The 23,396-nt window shown below is 28.0% G+C and overlaps 1 long non-coding RNA gene across 3 annotated transcripts; it reads right to left on the reverse strand.

Annotated features, from left to right (window-relative positions):
• Window positions 1-430: 430 nt before the first annotated feature.
• On the reverse strand, window positions 431-8,401 carry LOC147808733 (uncharacterized). Of its 3 annotated transcripts, none has more exons than XR_015433663.1 (4): window positions 8,107-8,401; window positions 4,969-5,002; window positions 4,290-4,334; window positions 431-600 (listed from the first exon to the last, which is right to left on the reverse strand). It is a non-coding gene; the product is annotated as an uncharacterized LOC147808733 (long non-coding RNA). The 3 variants fall into 3 exon arrangements; XR_015433664.1 differs by having other exon boundaries at window positions 7,696-8,195; XR_015433662.1 differs by lacking the exon at window positions 4,969-5,002.
• Between the last annotated feature and the right edge of the window lie 14,995 nt (window positions 8,402-23,396).

Genomic DNA, 23,396 nt, shown 5'->3' on the forward strand with positions numbered 1-23,396 from the left:
ATGTAATAATCTTTTCTTTACAGTGATATTCTACTTAAAAGCAGAATAATAAAACTGCTGTCCAGAATTATGAAAATTCTGTATCTCACAAGTAATTTTTCAAGTTTTAACTTGAAGTCAATATATATGTCTATAATAGCTTGTAGTCAGTATATATATGTTTTAAAATAAAAGCTGTGTTCTTAAGGAATCTAGTGATACTATTGTACCCTATACAAAAATAAATACAACCTACAGCCGATAATATTAAGAGGCTGTCCAGAGATGATCATTTAGTGCAATACTGATCATGAATTCATGTTTTACTGATTATATTTAGTCTTGCAGCAAATTTAACAAAAAATAGGTGTATTGGACAAAAATGTACTAATGTAGATAGTCATGTAATGAATTGAATGTACCCTGAAATTAGTTAAATGAATAATCAACATTGTCTCTTGCAAACATTTTATTATACAAAGACATATAAATACAAAGACATAATCTTAATCAATACAAATATTACACAAATTTCAATTTAATTTTAAAAATAATAAAAACAACAGAGAAATCATATCTTTGTCTACATAGAATCACTTGGAATAGCACAGAAGAGTTCTCCTGAAAGAGAGGATAATAAAATAAAAATTATGCAAATCGTATATTTTAAAAACATAAGTATTTTTGTGAAAATGAGCTTTTAAAACTAAAATTTCTATCGAAAAGTTTTTGCTTTTATAATTTCATTGATAAATTTTGACTCATCAAATTAGTCTTCAAATTAGTAACACCATGCAAAACATACACCTGTCTTATAATTTAGAAAGATTTTGAACATAAAATTCCTTTCTGAATGAAATTATTGAATATTGACCCACGAACCCATTAAGATTGACAACTAGTACATGAAAATCTAACTGTTAAATGAAAAGTTATTCAGGGTGTTTAATTTTGTGCTCACCTTTTCTCAGAAAATATTTAATTTTAAAAAACATGCAGTTTTTTCTTCATTAATTTTATGGTGCTCAATTTTATTGCATTTAATATTTAAAACAATTATGATATTCTAATGTAAATTATTGTTTCAAGGAAAGGTATAGAAGAAAAATTACTTTTAAATATATATTACTTACATGCACGAATGTATCAATAGTATTTCTTTTTCGCTTTACTTTTATGATTAAATTTTTAATTGTATACCCTTGACAAAAAAAATTTCAAAATTTACAACATTTTTCATATTAAAATAGGCATCAAAACAATAATATGTATTGAATTGAAACCATATGAAAAAAGGTTGCTCAAAATTTGCTAGTTAAAAAGGCAGATAATTTTACAATTCTGTAATAACTTTATAAATCAATAAATTCTTAAATTACTTTAATGGTGATGCTTTGTGAAATTAATGTTTTCCTCATATAAAAAACACAAGAACTAGATAAGAATAACGACAGATTTGACCAATGTCACGATTTCCGTAATGTCTTTATATAACTGGTATAGATGTAAGACAAAAAATGAAAAGTTTACATAAATATTAATAGCATTGTTTACATCTCTGATGAAATTTCTTTTCTTCAAATTTTTTTATTAATTTAGTTCCTTCTTTTAACAAAAAATATTTGTTAAATACTCCATTACTATGCCTAGGAATAAAAAAGGGAAAGGTGCTTCCTAAAAAAAAAAAAAGGGTACACCGAGTTTTTAAAGGGCTTTTAATTAACACCGTAAATAGTTAACAAAATGTGTACTATTATGTAACAGCTGAATTCGATTCTTAACAACTGTAAAATTACCATCCTATACCTACTATTTTACATGTATATTTCAAAAAGTAGTTCTCACCCATTATCAAAATGAGAAAAATTTGTAGCTTACAAAGAAAAAAAACATGCTAATAGAAAATCATTGTGCAATAGAAAAAAATATTGTTAAACTTGAAGGCTTTTTCCATAATTTAAACTATTAACTAATAAACGATTAATTAAAAATAAATATTGAAAGGTACATATTTTTAAAAAAAATATTCATTTCAAATTTTTTTAAAAAATCTTTTAATAAACTTATTGATACTAAAAAAATCTTTTAAAAATTTAACCAGTTGAGAATTAACAAAGTAAATATTTGTAATGGTATCTGAATCAAACTTATTAGCACGAATAATTTTAAAAGTGTGTAATCATCATTTACACATTAAATTTTTTAAAAGGAATATTATCAGACAGTGTCGTCAAAGGGCAGTGAGGACGGTTGGCCCTTCTCGAGGAGGTACACTGCATTTTTATTTGATACAGAAAAATTAGTTGTCATTTTCTGTAGATTAGAATAGCAGGAGTTGCACATTAACCACTTTCAACATATACTTTTCGAATTCTAGCAAATAAACTCTGTAATAGGATACACACATTATGGGCCACAAATAAAAAGAAACAAAACTTATTTAAATCTAATGAATAATTCAGAGAAAAATTAGACTGAAAACATTTAAACCTGTTTGATTGCCCAAGGACAGGAGCGTTACAATGGGCGTTTCCTTATTATAGACTTTTTTCCCCTTTTTTTTTAAATTGCAGGCATTGGGGGGTTGTCCCATTGGCCACAGGAATGCCAGAACTACTACTTTCTTCTCGTTACCCAGTGGGCACCTGTGGTGAAGCAGGGTCGCCCACGTCACACAACCACAACCCGTTTATAGGGCGGAAAGTTAAAAAAGAATCTTTAAAAACTTCAACATTTCAATATGCAATTAAACTGGTTCTGATGTTTTTCATCTCGTTTAACTCATAAAATCGTAAGATTTCTATAATCTTTTTGCTTCTGGCGCACTTAAATGTTAGTTTAGAGATTCCTAATGTGTTTACATTTTAAACTTCTGTTTCAAGAAAACTTTTTTGTTTTTAAAAAGGTAGGTGTATATATTTTTGCCAAATAAAAATATTTTGTACTATTGAAGAATAGATAAATAAGTGAAATGTAGGTGTTATTAACATTATTTCTTAGTTACCATAAATTAAATTTACTTACACATTTTATTAAGAATTTTTTAACTTTTACGGGGCATTTTATTTGCTTGGACTAAAAAATTGTTCTTATCGCAAAAAATTTTTCTACCAAATAATGTCTTAGAAGGCATTCAATATTGTACAGGTTAGTTTCAAGATGCTTCAAATCAGTACTTTGTCGTTACTTTTTTTTTTTCTCTTTAACCTACACGTTTTTAAGCTATGTTAACAAGGTAGGTTTTTAAATATGATTGTGTTTTCAAAATCAAAATCTTACTGTACTTAATAAAATTTTTAAAAAAATATTTTATATACATCAATAAAATTTATAAATATAACACTTTTTTTCATTGAATAGGGAAGTGAACGATTAAAATGAAAATTAATAACCATTATTAAAATATAAAACTACATACAGTGACCAATCACTTCTGCGCCACCTCTTTTATGTGCCTTTTGTACAAAGGTTTTCAAAGGCCCTTGATCATTATATAGGAAAATAATAATAATTATAATTCTTTATGCATCATTCAGAAAATAAATATTTCAATTCAGCACACAATTTTTTTTTAAAAGTCTAAAATTTTGATTTTATTTTTTGTTTAAATAGAAAAAAATAATCCCATTTTTTAGAAAAAGTTTTCAGTTTAAAGCAAATAAACAATCTTCGTTACAGATAAAAGGAAATAAGTTACTGGATCTAGTAATACAGTTCATTTTTCTTCCCTATGGGATTTTTTTCACCTTTATTGTTTCTAGGAAGACATTTTTTTTATATGAATTTGAATAAGGTGTCTTATCTATCACACCACCCACATTGAAACCACCATATATACCACCCATATGCTTTCAAAATTTATCTAGCAGTGTCTTTCCCCCCACCAATTAAAACGTTAGTTTTTGGTCAAGGAATGTAAAGCTATAGCGATTACTATTACTCAGTTTACGCGAAAACAGAGATGACAAAAACATTACTCAAAATCATTAAAAACAATTAGAAGGTTTAGCCGCTATTCACGACTATTTGTAGTTTTATTCAGCTATTGAAACTTTTCTATCTAGCTTTTCTTATTTGTATGAACTTACTGTTTTTAAAATCTTATGGACTTTTTCTCTTGGTCCCAAAGACTGAAGCATAATGAGAATTCACTGTATTTTATAAATGAATTCGCTTAATACATTAAAATGTCCCTAATCCTTCTTTAAAATCATAATTCAAATAATAATAATTGAAATAATACTTCTCAAAATAATAAATTATTTATGCACATCAAAGATTCTGCAGATGATAAAAGTAATAAAACTTACAGAAATTCATGGTGGACTGGCACAGGTTTACCAACATTTGAAGAGCTAAAAGGGAAAAAAAAGGGTCTTATTTTTATGTAAATATTAACTTGAGATATACAGTAAAAAAATTTTTCAGTAAACTTTTAGCAGAAATTTAAAAAACATTATACAACGGACACCCAGAAAGATTAAGTAAAAATTAGAATAATATTTTTTAGAAATTTGAATGAGAAAAATAACTTGCAGGCTACGAAATTTTATTAACAGAATCGTCATCAATAAAACAACAAAATTTTCTAAGTTCGCCTCTAGGATCACAAAATATAAGGCCAGCGTTTAAAATCTTCCAAAGAGTTAATTGAAATTTATTTTTTTATTTCCACTTAAAGATTCTCCACAAAAAATTATTGTAAATTTAGCTTTCGCTGAATCTGAAGCTTTTCTTATGTGCATGAACTTACTGTTTTTAAAATCTTATACAAAATCTTATACATCTTTGGTCCCAAAAACTGATGCATAAGGGAGAATTCACTGCACTTTATAAATAAATTTGCTTTATACATTAAAATGTCCCTAATTCTTCTTTAAAATCATAATTCAAGTAATAATAATTAAAATACTACTTCTCAAAGTACCTAATATTAAATTAATTATGTACATCCAAGATTCTGCATATGATAAAAGTTAAAAAACTTACTGAAATTCATGGTGGACTAGCACAGGTTGAAAAGCTAAAAGGAAAAAAAAGGTCATATTTTATGTAAATATTACCTTGTATACAGTAAAAATATTTTACGGTAAACTCTTAGCAGAAATTTAAAAAGTATTACCCAATGGACACACAGAAAGATTAAATAAAAATTAAAATATTTTTTAGAAATTAGAATGAGAAAAATAACTTGTAGGCCAGGAAATTTAGAATGAGAAAAATAACTTTTCGACCAGGAAATTTTATTAACAGAATTGTCAACAATAAAAAAAAACACAAAATATAAGGTTAGCATTGAAAATCTTCCTAAGAGTTAATTGAAATTTATTTTTTTATTCCCACTAATAGATTCTCGGCAAAAAATTATTGTAAATTTAGCTTTTGCTGAATCTGAAGCTTTTCTTATTTGCATGAACTTACTGTTTTTTAAATCTTATACGCTTTTTCTCTTGGTCCCAAAGACTGGTGCATAAGTGAGAATTCACTGTACTTTATAAATGAATTCGCTTAATACATTAAAATGTCCTTAATCCTTCTTCAAAATCATAATTCAAATAATAATAATTAAAATATTACTTCTCAAAATAATATTAAATTATTTATGCACATCAAAGATTCTGCAGATGATGAAAAATAAAAAATAAGTTAATTGATAAATCATTTTAATTATTAATAAATTTAAAAATTTGTATCAGGGGAATTGGTTGGTAATAGTTGCTTTTCTCAATTTAATTTATGTAAAATAGAACAGTTTCACATAAAAGTCATTTTTGAAATTTAATTTATTTTGAAAAAAACTTTTCAAATTGATTATAATCAAATTTTTGTCGTTTCCATATGGTTCGCCCCCTAGTACAATAATTTAAAATATGTGCGTTTAAACCCTCACTTTGCTGTGGTCAGACTGACAGGCAAACAACAACTATTTTGCTCAAGCCAAAACAGATTATGAAAATAAAATAAGAAAATTATCAATAAAAAAAAGCGGCTAGATTTTTTCGTTAAGCCGTGTTTCTAACTACTCGTAAATTTACGTTTTAATTAGTGTTCAATGGAATCTAATATTAAAGCATATTGTGTCTAATAAACTATTATTAATAATTATATTAGTCTAGCACTTCCATACAAAGCTCAATATAAGGATTTGATATTTAGTTTAAGAAAAAAAAAATTCCTTTAAGTGATAAGATGTAAGTTGTCAATGGAATAAGAGTTGAATTTGGAGCACTTCAGCTACTTGGAAAGTGAAGTTGATGAGAACAGAGGCGCAGTACTTCACCCAGTTGGAAAATAGTAGAAATTTCAATTGCAAGTTACCATTGTTACAAACATGAAAGCGAGATAATTCAATAAATAATAAATACATTAAGTAATAAAACTTACAGAAATTCATGGAGGACTGGCACAGGTTTTCTAACATTTAAAGAGGTAAAAGAAAAAAAAAGGTCTTACTTTCATGTGAATATTAACTTGAGATATACAGTAAAAAAAATTTCGCTTAACTTTCAGCAAAAATTTAAAAAGCATTACACAACGGGCACTCAAAACGTTTGAATGAAAATTAGAATAATATTTTTCAGAAATTAGAATGAGAAAAATAACTTGTAGGTCAGGAAATTTTCTTAACAGAATTGTCAACAATAAAACAACAAAATTTTCTAAGTTCGGCTCTAGGATCACAAAATATAAGGTTAGCATTGAAAATCTTTCAAGGAGTTAATTGAAAAACTTTTATTTCCACTGAAAGATTCTCTGCAAAAAATTATTATAAATTTAGCTTTCAGTGATTTGGAAGCAGTTATAACTTGTTTTCTCAATAGAATACAAGTTAAATTTGAAGCACCTCGGCTACTTCGAAAGTGGTCAAACATCCTTTTAAGAAGTTGTACTTGTAAATAAAATGGTATTATATTCTGTCTATAGCGGTCAGGAAATGATTGTAATTTAAATTGTCAACAAGTACAGAGCTCCTGTAGATTTTAGTACTCTAACTAGTCGAAAAGTAGAAATTTTGATCGCATGTTACCAATACGAGTGCGAGTTCATTAAATTAATAATAAACACAGCAAGAAATAAGAAAACCTATAGAAATTCATGGAGAGCGCTAACAGGTTTTCTAACATTTTTAAAACTAATAGAAAAAGAATTGTTTGTTATTTTTATTGAGTATGAATTTTGTTTTCATATTGTATTGAACTTTTATATATTTTTGTAATCCCTATAAAAATCGGGCATTATTTTATATGAATATTAACTTGAAATTCACAATAAAAACATTATTCACTTAACTCTTAACAAAAATTATGAAGTAACTTAACATAGATTTCAAAATATAAAAGAATTTTGTAATATTTTTTTTTTTGTATAAGTGGGGTTAGCCAATATACAATTAAGTATGAGCAACTGCGTGCTAAAAAACTTTCCATAATCTATATTTTTTTTAGTTTGTTTAAGAATTCACAGCACGATTCTTCGCAATTATTTATATTAACATGTACAAATAAATTTTTCATCTTAATTTAAACTATTTAGTATAAATTATTAAACCTTTACCTATTTTTACACTTGAATTTAGCTCAAAAATTTCATTAAAATGAAATACATATAACAGAAACAATTTTTAATATTACTAACAGCAATTAGTTAACTAAAATCTAAATATTATTTAACATAAAGAAATAAGTTTTAATGAAAATTCTTGATTATTATACAAACCTATTTTCATAATATACTTAGATAAACCTGATTTATATCATATGCTACAACATATTATGAATTGCACTTAAAGAGTCATCATACAACAGAATTTATATTTGTTTTTGGCGTGCTACTGCTCGATTGTCGCTAAAAATTTGGCGGCGATCTTGGTGTTGATAAAACATTTGTCTGTACATTTTCATTGAATTGAATTTAATATTTTTTATTATTCTATCTTAGAAAGGTGTTAATTATGATGTATTAATTGAATAAAGATGATTGCCAATCTAAAACATAGCGCCAAAACAGCACTTCAAACGCGGTTCTTTGTAAACCGAAATCTGCACGTCGTAAACATATTTGAACAATAGTAAATCAAAAATGATTAAAATAATAACTTCAATGTAATAGAAAAAAATAAAACCTTACCTTTTTTGAAAATTATAAGAATCCAACGTGCTTCTTTTTCTAAACAATAAATTCACAGTTACAGTTACTCGTTCAACCGCTTCACTGGTGGCAGCAGACAACTTTAACTTGGTGGCCCATTGGGTAGATACAGACTGACGGGATGCGGCTGTTTGTAATGTACAGGCCCAACACTTCCTACAATGTTGGCAAAAGTTCATAGGGTGGCCCAGCAATCAACCCAGCTGACAGTAATTTGCACCTTCACTTTTCAATCAGTACCGTCAGTAATTTCGAAGATGGCCAGAACTTATGTTTTTGCTGGGTAGTTAAACAAATGTTACAAGACACAAATATTTTTTTGAGTTCAGACATTGCTTTCCACATTGGAGAAAACAAGTTTTAATGCTTAAGCTGTTTACTTACATTGACCGGTACTTAGATTTTGAGGAATATAAAGGTCTAGCTAAAAAAAATGCTGCAAGACACAAATAATGTTTTGAGTTCAGATAAAGATATTTTAGAGAAGGCAAGTTTTAATGTTTAAGCTGTTTATTTACATTTATTAGTATTTAAATTTCGAAGAATATAACAGTCTATCTAAACAAATATCACAAGACCAGCTTATTTTTTGAGTTCAGACTTTGGAAGAAGCGAGTTTTAACGCTTAACTGTTTACTTGCATTTCTTGGTTTCTAAAATATGAAGAATATAAAAATCTAGCAAAACTTATGTTGCAAGACAAATAATTATTTGAGTTATGATATAGTTTTTAATATTAAAGGAAGGAAGTTTTAATGTTTAAGCTGTTTTATACACATTGATTGGTATTTAGACTTTGAGAATTATAAAAATCTATCATTATCGAACAAATCAATTCCCAAACAATTACAAGATATAATAATTATATAAATTCAGATGTAACTTATTACATTGAAGAAAAAAACGATTTTAAAGCTTCAGCTTTTGGTTTCTGTTCTTTTAAGAATTTTAAAATTTCCCAGCAACATAATTGGTGCAGAATTTAAATGAAGTAAAATAGATTCTTTTCCTAGCTTTAAAACATATTTACCGAAATTCAACCGACAATTCGGAGTGGTTAAAAAGTCATCAAGAAGACGGAAACTTACCAATGAACACAGGGTTGCAAATTACATTGAGAAGGTAAAAATCACGAAAAATCCATTCGACTTCAAGCTGGAAAACAACCTAAAGACATTACGAATTTATTATCTACAAAAAATTGTTTGATTAACTATGGTAAGAGTTATTTACATTGGTGCCCCCTAACATCATTTTTCAGTCTACAATGACGTAAAAATGATCCAATTGATGTCTGCCGAAGAAACTGTAATATGCGCTATGTGATCACTGGTGTGTCCGCACCTCTTCTTTCGTCTTTTCTGGATTCCGACCCTTAACAAGGTTTTTTGAAGCTTTTTTGAAAAATGAAAATAAAATAAGGCACAGTAGAAGTGCTTTTCAATTGAAGCGAAGCTATAATTTTATACTATATATATATATAAAATATATATATATATATATATATATATATATATATATATATATATATATATATATATATATATATATATATATATATATATATATATATACAGTCAAACCCCGCTATAGTGAACAGGGTTTATAGTGAACCAAAAAAGTGAGGAAGTTGGATATAATGAACTTTTTTCTGTTTTCGACTGATTTTTGTAAAAAAATTTTTGTAATAATTTTATAATTTCTACTTCAAATTAAATACATATACCGATTTTCAAAACCATCTATAGAGGGGAATGTAGCGATACGCATTTTTTCTTGTTTGCTTCTTTTATCTTACTTTCCCATCCTTAAACAAACCAAGATGTTTCCAACCCAGGCAGACGATGCACCTGTAAGGTGTCAGTCGGATCAATATGCATTTTCTGTCAAAGGGAATGAGAAATTATTCATTATTGGTCAAAGGGTTGGACACTAATATGTGTTGATAAGGCACTCATTTCAACTCCTTTTTGTTCTCAGTAGAAGAGCAATGAAAAATAACACATTTTTTGCTGCTACATAATATTTTTCAGTCATTTATTTGAATAATGTGTAATAAAAGGGAGGAGTTTGGAAACCACTAGTTAAATTTTTTGAGAAACGGATATAGTGAACTCCCGGTTATAGTGAACCAAAATTTCGGTCCCTTGAAGGTTCACTATAGCGGGGTTTGACTGTATATGTATATATATATATATATATATATATATATATATATATATATATATATATATATATATATATATATATATATATATATATATATATATATATATATATATATATATATATATATATATATATACATATATATATATATATATATATATATATATATATATATATATATATATATATATATATATATATATATATATATATATATATATATATATATATCTTACTGTAAAGAATAAGCTGGGACTTGGAACGGATAAATAACGAAAATATTTTATAAGTTATTAATCTTTTTTTTAAAAAATCGCAATTTGGTGGCATTTTTACCACCAAGATGAAAATTATCAAAATCAATTACTTATTTCCTTTTTTTCTTCTTCTAATTTTTATGAGCCCAAAAAATGCAACGTTAGAGGAAGTTTCTAAATATTAAAATTCCAGATCTACAATTTTTTTATTTTCTCAAAACTGTGGCTTTTTCTATATTAATGTTCTACACCATTTTCATATTAAACGAAGAGGACGCTGACTGAAGATAGTCTAAACTTTACCTAACGGCAAGGAGTAACTGTTGCTAACTCACGTCAGTTATGAAAACAGCATATTATTCACAAAAAAGTTTCATTTCATGTAACTACAAAGCTTTCGTAGTAGAAAGGTACTTCCTTTATATTAACAAATTTATGAATTTATTAATTGAAAAATTATTACTCTGTGATTTACTTTATTATAATAATCTAATATTTCCTCCAAATTTTCGGGGCTAAGAAGCTGTATCAAAATCTAAGGAATCACTAGAAAGGAAGTCGGAACAGAAATCCTCAATACCTGTTTGATTGCAGGAGAAAAGGAAGACAAAATCTTTTTCATTATATTTTCTCCAATTTTTATCAGGTGATCGAATTGTTCTGACTTTTTTAACCCCGCCTTTACTTCTCATGATTCAGTCTATAAGACTAAATTTATGGGTTTATTATTTATTTTTAATTAAAAAACAACATCGACAGTATTAATGCTATTAATTTAGTAAAATAAAACAAAAAATAAAAATTAAAAATAAATACTGCATTTGGAATTTATAGAATTTTTTTAAAAAAAATACTGAATCGTATCTTAACTTTGATACAAAATTATTTGTAAATATATATTTCTAAATTCGTACCAACTTTCGTCATTTTCAAAAGAACCTATAACGTCGCCTGTCAATCAAAGTTTAAAATAAACCTATAGTGTCACAAGTAACAAAATGAATTTTTTTTTTTCCGAAAGCTGAAATTGATTTCTTTCAAATCGCATATTGCAAATTCGGACTATGCCATGATGAAATTTAAAATAAGATAAGCAGTAACAGTAGTTCGCAGCTCGCGATAGATTTTTTTTTTTATATTTAAAGTAGGGTTTTTCTCCTGGGCTGCGACAAAAGCTTTACCATATGAAAAATATTTTTTTAAAGCTGTGTATATGAAATCACGCTACATTGCGTCGCTCTAACTGAGCTATTCATACGAACCTTTATTTTGCATAAAATCATTATACATTGAATATATATTTTGAAAGTTCGATTTTAACTAAGATTTGTTGTAATTTCATTTTCAATTGGTTGGAATAGAAAGGTTAATTAAGTAATACTTTTCTAAACTTAGTGGAAATATTAGTATACCAAGATTGTTTCCTTAAAAAATATAATAAAGGCATAACATCTCAAAAAATCTCATTTTTTGACTTTTACTGTAAATCTTGTTTTTGTCATTTTTCATTCTAGGTTTGTTCAGAGTGAAAAAAAGTAACACAACAAACAAGTGTCAAATGCAGAATTTTGTTCGTATTGGAAACTTAATGGTCAGGCCAACCTTCACTTTCAAAGTGTTAAGGAAAGTATATAGAAGCCTGAACAAATAAACCTAGTTTCAGTTATGGTCATAAAGTCTGAAAAGATAACTTTATAAAAAAAATAATTTTATGTGAAAAATATTTTTTTGTAATTATTTATTGTTTTTTATTTAATTTACTAAGGATACAAAAATTTTGTGTTGTAAGGTATACGAATTTTTTACACCAATTTAATCTACGGAATTTCAAATGATATAACCTAATATTATAAGATAGCGACAAACAAAAAATTGAAATTAACAGACTGCGACTGCTCCCATATTTTTAGTCAAAAAGACAGATTGATTGAAAAAAATTATGTTTAATCTGAAAACGTTTTTCTGTCTGATTTCGTATTCTGAAATACTGAAATACTGCACTAATAAACGACCATATTTTAGGTTAGACTGTAGAACCATTTTGACTAAGTCTTGGTAAATGAAATCCAATAATTAGATCAGAAGTTATTCAAGGTTTTTTCTTTATTTTCCCACTATAAAATACCATAAATAATAAAATAAAACATTATTATTCTTTTATCGTCCGCTATAATGTATTTGTCGAGTATTAAACTATGTATTAAAACTTTTCTATTAAAACTTTTGAATTAAACTATGTTATAAACTATGATGAAATTTTCGTAGTTTTCAAATATATATTTAATAAATTTTTATTGTATCTTTAGAAAATAAAACGATAGAGGCTGGGCAAAAAAATATAAAAACTAAGACGAAGAGTTACAACAAAATAATCCTGAAGAAATATGTAACAATAAATGTGCCCAGAAGGTTTTATCCTTATTTTTACCACCTGCCATTTTTAATTTCTTTTACTATAAAATTATAAATTCATTTTCGATTTGATTAGATTTTTTCATAATTTATAATAAAGAATTTTTTTTGGTTACTTCTCTTTGAATAAGATTATAAATAATATCACCGAGAATTATTTTACAGTAGAGGACAATTTCAAATCAGAGTTAAGAAAATGCTTTAGGTTATGTTTTGTCGCCAGTATAGTTATTTAGTTGTTCTTATACAGTTATATTTTTACTAATAATAGAGGATGAATCGCTTATAAATCTAAGCAATTTTAGAAACATAAATTTCAAATAAAAATTGCAGAAGAGCACTTAACTCAAATTGCTTTTTTTATAATTAGAACAACGTAAGAAAAAAATCATTATTGCAGTAAGGTAAGAATTGAAATTAATTTTTTTTTATTATGTAGGAATCAAAAGATATCTTTATTCATTATAATACGCATTGAAAATTTTAAGTGTAATAAAATATGAATGTCTACATATTTGAATTCTTTATTTAAGCAGCTGTTATTGTGTAAATCGCTAATGAGGAGAGCTAGATTAAAACCTTAAATCATGTTTGATTGCTGAAAAGAAGAAAAAAAAGAGAATTGAGTTTTATCAGGTTCAACATATCAAGTCACATCAGGCAATCAAATCGGTTTTTATTTCGTTTGTTTTTTCCTTTTTCCTTTCTCAATGGTGAGTCAACAGATTTCAACAACAATTTTGTTTATTCATAGCTCAAATATTAATTTATGATGCAATGTGTAAAATCTTATGACTACATTTTTAAAGAAGGTTCTAACAATATATATTAAAGGCGTTGCTTACAGAACTCCCTAAATATCTACCAGCATTGAGTAATCTCATGTGAAAATATTTCTATCTTCTCTGGTTTAATTTTAAAAGATATTTGTCGTTCAAACTATAAACTATGTTGATTTTCATAAATAAATACACTCATGGTCAAAAAAATTTGCTCACCAAGAAGGAGTCGTCAAAATGAAACGAAATTTCACGTACGAATGATTACTTTGATATAAGTAAATGATTAGAAAATCAAAGAAAAACGATAATCTATGATTTTCCAATCATTTACTTATATCAAAGTAGTCATTACGTATGTAAAATTTCGTTTCATTTTGACGACTCCTTCTTGGTGAGCAAATTTTTTTGACCATGAGTGTATAACATAAAATAAATAATATAATACAAATTTTTCAAAAATAGACTATGTTGATTTTTATAACCAATCTGATTGCATTTAAAAATATTTCGTCCATATGAAGGTAAGATTTCACTGACCTGTATAAATTATATTGGTAAAATCGGTATTTTAAATCTTAAATATTTTATTCAATACATTATTAGAAAGAAATATTCCTTATATCATTATATTGTTTTTAGAAATAACATGCATACAAAACAAAATAAAATCCTTTTAATTGACAAATGAAATTTCATTTTAATTACTTAAAAACCTTTTATTTCATGAGAATGCCTGTACCAAACAATTGTCCTTAAAGGGTAGAAAAAAACGTGGCATTGATGTGCTTTTGTTAAAATAAGTTTATATTTTGTAATAATCATTTTTTAATAATATCCATATGAAATTTCAATTTTTTTCCATTCAGTAGTAATTTAATGTTTAAAGCAAATTATGTGACTAAGCTGTAAATATATTTCTTAAGTCGTGAGGAAAAGTAATTTTGTACATTGCGCAAAAATGTCATATTGACCCAACCCATAACGAACCTTTTTCGTGATCATTGCTGTTAAAGACGCGTTAAAGTGAGTTATTATTATGCATTCCTTTTATCATTACGGTGGGTAATTCTACTCACGTTAGTGATAAATTAATATTTCGTGCTTGTTGTAATTTGTAAGAGTAGAACAAAATATATGTTTTAATTTAGAAAGAGTTCATTACAATAGCTTAGAAATGTGATTTACCTGTAAAAATATTTGTTTTATTGAATCAGTGATTTGAAAAAAAAAACTGTAATTGCTGCCCCCCACACCTCATTGATCCAATTTCAAGACTTTCTTTCTGGTAAGATGAGTGAACATATTGACTAGACTTACGAGATACGCGTATTTAGTAATAAGACGTATGTATTCATTGCCAAGATGGACAAGATATATATTACCAAAACATAGATATATACAGACAAAACATCTATACTCATTGGCAAGATGTGCGTGCTTATAACATGAATATTTTATAACAATAACACATACACACTTATCGACCAGTCTGAAAATATAGTAGTAGGGGAGAGAGGGGTCAATTAAAACAGGGTGCGATTGTAACAGAGCAAACATTTCGAGTGTCGGGTTCTAGATTTGGTTCCTAGGTGGAGCACAAGGCGTATTTAATAAATCTACATGTACACTCCTGCTGGCAACCATTTTTACGTACTCTTGAAAGAGTTACATCACAAAAGATATTTTCACGCTACGTAAGTACTTTTTTTGGTATTAGAATATTATATTGAAACAAAGTAATTTTGTTTAAACAAATAAAAATTATTAGCCGAATATGAAAGTGGACACCTTAATTAACATTTCAATAAAATCATTTCATTTAATTAACTAGCATTGTTTTTAACGAATGAAGCTGAAATGGCATCTTGGGGACAATTGCAACAATAAGTAAAGGGACGATTGTAACAGCTGAAAATAAATAATCTTATGTTTACAAACCATTACTTAACTCTTTAAGAACCACCAATAGTTTCCTATATCATTTATATTACGTTGCACGTGCATTATTTTTTTTGTCACCTTTCACAGCATAAATTAAATTTTTAACCCCCTAAAGTTAAAAGTTTAACCCTTTAGGTCTCTGCTCATTATTATTTTTACTTCTAAAATATCACTACTATTTTGATCAATAAAAAAATATATCACAACTATGATAGTATGTATAATTAACTATGTTTTAGTTGAATTTTTGAACTGTTACAATTGACCTCATAAGTGGGGACAATTGTAACAAGTGCACGACTGTCAAAAATTGTTAATAACTAATATAATAACTTTAAAATAAGATATTTATTTTTTTTTTCTAGTAGAGGATAGTCTACTTTACTCGTCTGTCAATTAATACTAATAATATATTGGATTTTTTGTTAGTTAAAAATAGTTAAGTAAAAAATGTTACAATTGACTCCACTCTCCCCTACTCATTGACAATAGTGAGAAGGTATATATCCACTGAGGAGACATGCTTATCTATTGCTAATTTAAGAAAACACACGTCTTTAATGATAAGATATGTGCATTTATTGACCATTGTGACAAGATATTCGTACTTATTGACAATCGTGGCAAGATGCGTGTATACATTGACCTGACTGACAAGATGCGCGAGCACAATTAAGCTTGTTTTTCGAAGGCATCGTCGTCAAATTAAATTATGCTTTCTTGCAAATAATATGCTATTTCCGTAGCTTCTAAATGCTTGCAGCAGTTATTCACGAATTTTAGGTCAAGGTTAGCCTATCTAAAGCCAACCATGCCTATACTTATTGGGAAAATAACACAAAGCATAAATATAGAGAAAAGTCATAGTTTTGTGAGGAAAAAAAAGAAATTGTGGTGTAATTTTTTTAGCATTTAAAAACTGAAACCAATGTTGCATTATCTGGGCTCATACAAATTTGTAAAAAAATGAGAATAAGGCAGCGATTTTGGCATTTTTCATCCAGGTGGTAAAAATGTCGCCAAATTGGCGATTTTTAAAAAATTTTTTAATTATTTTTAAAATTCTTAAATCATTTGTCCGTTCTAAAGCCCAGATATATGAAGTTTAATATCATTGTTTTGATTCAAATGTGGCTTATTTAAACTGCGGCTTTTTTATTTTCCTTGGTGACTGGGCTTTGAAAAACTATGTTAAAAGACTGATATGACATACGTGTACCCAATGATAAGACATCCGAACTCATTGACAAGTCTGATAAAATACTCGGACTCATTAACAAGACTAAAAAGTTATATGAAACAAGACGCAAGATATGGGAAAACTGACCATATACGTGTATCATTTGTGATATCATTAGATATTAATGTCTATATCATACTATAATTTTTGTCTATGTCATAGTATACTATAAATATGTCTACATAATTACCTCGCATATTTTTAATGTTTCCCTATGTTATAAACTTTGCTCTGAGTTTAACAATTTAGCTATTCATTATTTTAAAGACAAAGGGTATTGGTTGTAAAGTTGCAAAAAACAAACCAAAAAATTAAACCTTATTTTTTTAAGCATTATTAAATGCTCATAACAGTGCAAGTGTAAGGAGTTAATTTTGAAGCTGGAAAGCATATGAATGTTATTCAAATTTTACGATGACAATATTTTAATAATTATTCACAGTATACACATAACATTAAATATCAAATATACAATATTACCGATAACGATAATTCGGATACGATAATTATAACCAACGTTAAAGATCGAACGCTAAATGCGAGAATATTATATCGACACTTATCGAATTCTAGATTTTCGAGAGAAAAGCTAATTTTCAGTAACAAAATGAAAATTTTTATTACTGTAAAAAAATCTGTAAATTCGGAAATTTAAAAAAAAAACTGATACAAGGAAACCTGACTAGTTGACCATCTTTGTAAACTGACCACTTTCAAGTTTCCCATCATGAATGTCCATATAAAAGGAATCTAAGCCATTATAACCTTCTTACCTTTTTATCTTTTAACTTTATCACTGGAATAAGTCCCATATGTCTAAGGGTGTTAATACATGCAATTCTAATGCCATCATTAGGTGAATATAAAACGTTTTCAAGAAAATTTACTGCAATATTATGCACTTATTAAAATTTCATTGAATGACTGAAATCGTATCAAGATCTGACCTAAATCTCTTTAAAAATATAAGTTCCTTATTTTATTGACGAAAAATTATTGAAAGCTTTTGTAATACTTACATAAGTTTGTAAATATAATTAAAACTTTAAAATAAGAGTAATACTAAGTCTACATTCAACTTAAATAGTATAAATCCCTTAAACTTTTGACAGAAAGTTATTGAAAGCTTTTGTAACACTTAATATAAGTTAAGGTTGGATTTAATAGCTAATAGGTTTTTATTGGCTATTATAAATTTAACACTTACATAGGTTTGTAAATATAATTAAAACTTTAAAATGAATGTAACACAAAGTCTACATACAACTTAAATAGTAAAGACCCCTTAAACTAATAGCATATAACTAGTGGGCTGCGTCCCCTGCTCGCTAGCGCTCGCCAACCCCCGAAAATTGCTACGCAATCTTATACGGTTTGCTTCGCAAACCAAGCTCGCTTCGCTCGCTACTAACTTAGGTACATTGCAAATGCACAAAATTCTAAGAATTCAAAACAATCATTCAAATCCATATAACAACTGTTTTTTAAAAAAATACATCTTTTTAGTAAATACTAAGTTATTAAAATAAATTTGAATTCAATAAATGACATGTAATTCGTTAAACCTACTAGAAATGTGCTATAATATAAAATCTTAAGATAAAATTTCTAAAAGTGATATATCTTTAAAAAGGTTAAAATTTTGGCTATAATTAAGTCTATTAAAATTGAAATAAGTGAATTGCAATGGAAAAACCTGCATAAACAAATAAATTCTAGTAAAACATATAAATTCGTGATATAAACTAAAAATCGTCAAAAAAATTTGTAAAAAATAAATTCGTGAAAAAAGCGCTTTAGACAAAATAGTAAAATAGAGATCTATCGACAAAGACTACTCATCTACGCCTAGCTTATGCTCTCTCCGGTTATTTCAGTATCCGTTTTTAAAAGCACTACATGTTGAGCCATCTCAGCTGGATTTGGCATGTGACATTTTTAGCGGCAATCACTGGTCGATTTTCTAGCGTTGCCATTCGGGGAGTTGCAATGAGGCTCTTTTTTGTCGCCGTGTAAGAGAAATATATATATATAGATTGCTGAAAATATATATATTGAAATATATATATAGATTGAAATTATATAGGCTTAGTAAAATATAGGCTTGTAAATGTAACTAAAACTTTAAAATGAATATAATACAAAGTCTTCTGATTGCATGTATTTTACGGTATATTAGTCTTTTGAAAAAAATTTTCCTATGTTAAAAAATCATAAAGACCACTGATGCCACCAATAATTTAGGTGTTCAACTTAAGGCTACATTTTGTTTTGCTGCGCAAAAGTATAAGACTCGGAATCTTGAAATTACAAAGGAATGTAGAAAAGTGAGCAATGATTACGATGAAATAAAAACTAACATTTGTTATGGGAAAAAATTAGCATACGGACCACTCTACAGTCCGCAGAAATGCAGCTATGGAATTGGAATCAGCATGCTAAAAGGGCATTTTTTGTTTTGAACTGAACAGATAGTTTTTTTTCCATACTGTTTGGCTTTACATTACATTTTGATACGTTGATCAAAATCTATAAGACTTCGTATCTTAAAATTTTGAAGTTGTATAGAAAAAAGTATGAGAAGTACGACTGAATAAAAAAAAGATTTCAGATTCGACAATTAGTTATAAAATTATTAACTGCTAAACATTTAGTAGAAAAAGCCATGAGGGTTGATCAATTGTAAGCTAGGTTGAATTTTGACACGCTAAACAGGAATATTTTGTATTATAATTTTAGTTATTCTTATCAAACTTGCAGCGTGTTCGAAAAGCTATTACAAATTTAATTGATTTTTAGTAATTTCATTCAATTTTTTTAGCTATAAATATTTACTATTTATCGATTGTTGCAGAAATGTATCCCTTGTTGCAGACATTGACCTTTACGTGATCTTTATTAATTTATTTTATAGGCCCTCATTCAATATTCATTTGGGAAACAAAAATATTTAACAAAAATAAAGATGTCTATGCACTTTACTTGGGGCTGAATTTTTTTTTACTATTGAAAAAGCAATCAAATTAGTAAATATTGCGATATATTGCAAAATATCAATATGTACTGCAAATATATCGTGATATTTAAATTTTTATATTAATAACAGCTTATACTATTATTTAAATTTTCCTGAGATTTGAAGGGTTCATTTTAAAACAATAATATCGAAAATGCTTCTTTATTTTTCTCCACTCCCATTAAATAGTTTCAAAGTACAAGAGTGATATGAATAATTATTTTTGTTACCTATTTTCCAATTTTTCTAAGCCAAGATATTCTTGGCGTAAAGAGTCATTCTTTCCTTACCCGCTACCTCCATCAGTAAATCAAAGTCTTTTTAACTCTTTTTGGTTCCTATTAGGCACAGAAAAGGTAAGATATGCAAATGAATCTTACTTTATATGCAACGCACTGACCTTATGCTGTGATTGGACGCTAGGGGATGAAAAGAGCATAGATTTTCTTCTTTAAGTGAAGTATCTTTGACAGCCTTAATTCAGTATTCTCTCTTGAGACAAGCTAGAAACTTTTAAAAGCAAATTGTTTCTCAGCCTTAGTTTTCGACTTCTTTTTTCCTCAGACATTTATATTAGGTAACTGTTAAACAGTTACACGTTTTTCTTTTCTAAAATATTTTCTACAATGTAACATGTTAAGTTTCTTTCAACATAAAACTTAGTACTTAGAGAAGCTATTTGAAATAGAAAGCTAATAATGAAATAAAATTAAAAATATATATATATAACCGGAAAAGAAATATCATCGGTTTTATTGATACATACGTATTAGCGTTTTATATAATATATAATATATCCTATAAGGTTTCAATAAGCCCATGAATTGTGAAAAAATTTCGGGTCGAATCACGGTAAAAGTACCAGTATTTTGGGTGGATCATTTGTAAAACCCATTTTACCGTAAAATCTATTTTTACCGTATATCTCTGAATCGCAAAAATCGTGATAAACGCGATAAAAAAATTTTTTATACGTTCTTACAATTACATAAAACTTTAAATACCAACTGTTAATCAAGCCATAAATTACACTGGGGAGCAAAGTATTTGTTGGATTTAAATAAATATTTAATCCTACCTATACCTTTCAGGTGCTGAAATTTAAATTCATTCTAAAATTAGTTTTGCTCCAAAAGCTTCAGATTTCTTAAAGGGGTCTGTAGGGTATATATCAATAATGCTAAAACTAATCTTTTTCGATGTTCCTTTTCTGAGAAACTACTTATGATATCGGTTTGAATTTTTGGGGGATATTAGAGATTATATCAGTTGTGTGATATAATCTCTAATATCTCTGATATCAGATTATATCAGTATCAATTTTTAAAATAAACTTAAAGTTCTCAGTTCATAATTTTTTTTCTTTAAATTTCTTCCAAAGATATGTATTCGCACTTCTCGTACATAATGAGATGGTGCTGCGTTCTGTTGGAACAAAATGCAGGAACAAAATGCATATCGGTTTTTTCCTTATTAGAGAAGGGCAGCATCTTCAGATGCGTTACTACCGCGATTGACAATGCACTCTTGAATTAGCAGCTTTTATGTATGAATCGTGACGAAAATTTGTATACGAGCTCTTCTTCTTCCTATAACATGCAAATAATAACTCGCAGCGCAGTAACTCGCAACAGGAATGGAGCTTTCACGTTTGCATGAAACAACTTTCCAAATAAGGCCAGAACCTTTGCGTTTTGTTTTCGACCATGCAATCTTTGATAAAAATTGTTTCCTTGAGTGTGTACTATCACTGCCTAAAATTTTGCTTATCTTTTTAGAATCATCCTGTATATATATATATATATATATATATATATATATATATATATATATATATATATATATATATATATATATATATATATATATATATATATATATATATATATATATATATATATATATATATATATATATATATATATATATATATACGAGGGCTGTCCATAAAATAAGGTTCCCAAGGAGCTGCGGATGCTAGGAACGCTGTTAAGTGGGATTTGTTGAGACTGGCGTGTAACTTAGCTCCCTTTGCCCCAGTTCCCGCCCCGGCGAGGTATCTACAACGTTAATTCTTGTCTTGGTAGCCGTGAAAGATGGAGCTTCCATTTGTTTCTCACGCCAGGTGCGAATTACGCTCTGTGATTTGTTTTTGAGTGCAAAAAACGTTCCTCCGGTGGACATTCATTCCCAACTCTGTGAGGCGTACGGGGAAGAGTGTATGAGTGTGCAAACTGTGCGCAAATGGTGCAGAGAATTCAAAGACGGACTTACAGACGTCCATGCCGAACAAAATTCTGGTCGGCCATCGTTTTCGGACAAAGCGATTGCGAAAGTGGAAGAAGCAATGCTGAAAGATCGAAGGGTGAAGGTTCGGGACCTCAGCGAGATGATCCCTGTTGTTAGTAAGTCCTGCATTCACAACATTCTGAGAGACCGCTTAGGATATGCCAAGGTTTGGGCAAGGTGGGTCCCGAAAATGCGGACGGATGACTATGACAACAAACGGCAACGTGTGGAAGCCGCCTGCGAATTTCTTCATGCCTACGAAACCGATGGCAAGGAATTTTTGGACTCTGTTGTCACTGGGCACGAGACCTGGGTCCACTACATGACACCGGAAACAAGAGAACAATCCCGTTAGTGGAAGCATCCATGCTCGCCAAAGCCGACGAAGTTTAAGCAAATTCTGTCTGTTCTAAGCTACCTTCGCGGAGCGGCGGCAGAGTTCTACGACTCAGGTATAAAGAAGATAGTACACCGCATGTAAAAATGCGTTGATCTAAACGGCGATTATGCCGAAAAAAAGAGGGAAGTCTAAGCTTTCCAAACATGTATTATTCAATGCCAATAAACATGTTTTTCATTGTGAAAATTCGTTGGGAACCTTATTTTATGGACAACCCTCGTGTATATATATATATATATATATATATATATATATATATATATATATATATATATATATATATATATATATATATATATATATATATATATATATATATTATGTTAACTATTCAAGACAAACTTTGTAATCTACAAATTTTCAGTTGCTGTGGAGATTCTTATATAAAGATTCCAATACCTATGCAAACATTATTCATTTTACAATTTTATAGTTGAGAGGTTAAATTATTCCCATAATGCCTCAGAGATAAAAAAACAGAGAATAAAAGATTAACATATTTTGGAATACCGACTAATAGGGCCTTTGACAGTCGAGAAGAATCATCTATTAATTATACCTCTATTCCCCCTTTAATACAATATTCAAAGATCATCGATCCGTGAAATTAAATTTCTTGGAACTCTTTACTTTTGGGACATGTTTGTAAGATTATGATTATCCGTGGAACCAAAACGTCTTTGATATTTTCCTTTAATTCTAAAGTCAAGTATAATTTATCAGACGATTTCCTCAAAACAGTGTTGAAAGATTCGCAAAACAG

Source organism: Parasteatoda tepidariorum, chromosome 5 (genome assembly GCF_982258835.1).
Source record: "Parasteatoda tepidariorum strain Cologne lab strain chromosome 5, Ptep-v5.0, whole genome shotgun sequence".
NCBI classification, from domain to species: Eukaryota; Metazoa; Arthropoda; class Arachnida; order Araneae; family Theridiidae; genus Parasteatoda; species Parasteatoda tepidariorum.